Below are 1,400 nucleotides of genomic sequence, written 5' to 3'. Positions count from 1 at the left end.
CCAATACCGAACAGCCGATTCCGTGCCGGTCAAGGCCCCATGAGACCCTTTCTCAAGCATAGGCAAGGGCAAGCCTGCAAACGTCAATCAGAAGGCCCCTTGCATTAGCCGGTCCCCTGAAAACGGTGGAGGGCTACCTGTGGTGGCGAGGAGGATCACAGTGCCTAACAGGGGACCCTGTGTCGACAACGGGCCCAAAGTCGGCCAGTGGCACATTTCCTGAGCAGGGACAGCTACGGGACCCCAAATGCCAAAAGGCCTCTGGCGTTGTTTCGGGACCGTTTCACAATGAAGACATACGATATATGACTATGAAAGGTTTCACTTTCACATTGAGATAGTGAAAGCGCCCTGTGTTACTCAGAGGTCCCAGTACCGAACAAGGGTCCCTCTGCACTGTTTCAAGCAGGGGACGGTAAGCCGAGTTGGTGTCCCTTTGCCAATTATTGGACTTCACACGCTAGTAATGGGTCCTTTGCGTCAGTAACGGCCACTGCGGCGTCAATCTATTGCCAGCTCCCCCGATCGGAGGATCTGTCACACCAGGAGAGGGACCCGCGCAGCGCACATTATATATAGGTATGTCGTGACCGTGTAGTCAAAGCTTTCTCAACGCTTTTTCCCCAAACTTTCCCATACGCATACCGTTTTTGGGGGGCATCGGGCCACGTTCTATGGGAAGCAAAAACATCCTGTTCTTTGTTCACAATGGCTGGAATTACTAAGATGTTTCTTTGCTGTGAATTACACTCCATTCTAAGCTTTTCACACAACTTTCGTTTCACATTTCCTTGCAGCGGAAAGTCATCCCTACATGGTAAAAACCAAATGGGAGCGAACAACCTATGCCATTTTGTGTTATAGGCCCGAAAAATTAAGGCAGCCGATATCTCCGGGAGATATCACTTTTTGATCTTTGGCTGACCCTACCACCTTAGCCCCCAAGCCGTTTAAGAAAGTGACACGGCACCCCTGGTCCCCCATAATGCAGATGGTGTTAAATAGCTAAAATAGTTGAACTGTGGTGAGGGTCCCACCAACTGACAGGTTAACATGTTAGCCAAGGCTTTGATCGCATGTGTGTTTTCGGTAAGCTTCATGCAATGGGTCATTTGTCAGAAAGGTTCTTTCAAGAAGTCAACTGCTTCATTTGCTTCGGAGCGCAGGACGGCAGGACAACAAAAGCACGACGACAGCGATTTTCACGATTTCCTCAGGGAGGGATGATATTTTCCTTCTGGGATAGGTATGCTAATTCGTAGACATACTGATGGCACTGCACTAACCACGTCGCATGACGTAGCTCTACACGCCGTAAATCGTCGTAACAAACTCTCTGGACCATGGAGAATGCGTCTCATGTTTCGACTGCAACTTAGACTCCGACACATCAACCGGTG

The sequence above is a fragment of the Pollicipes pollicipes genome, unplaced genomic scaffold (assembly GCF_011947565.3).
Source record: "Pollicipes pollicipes isolate AB1234 unplaced genomic scaffold, Ppol_2.1 Scaffold_6686;HRSCAF=7923_pilon_pilon_pilon, whole genome shotgun sequence".
Lineage (NCBI taxonomy): Eukaryota > Metazoa > Arthropoda > Thecostraca > Pollicipedomorpha > Pollicipedidae > Pollicipes > Pollicipes pollicipes.
Note: the sequence above shows the minus strand (reverse complement) of the source record.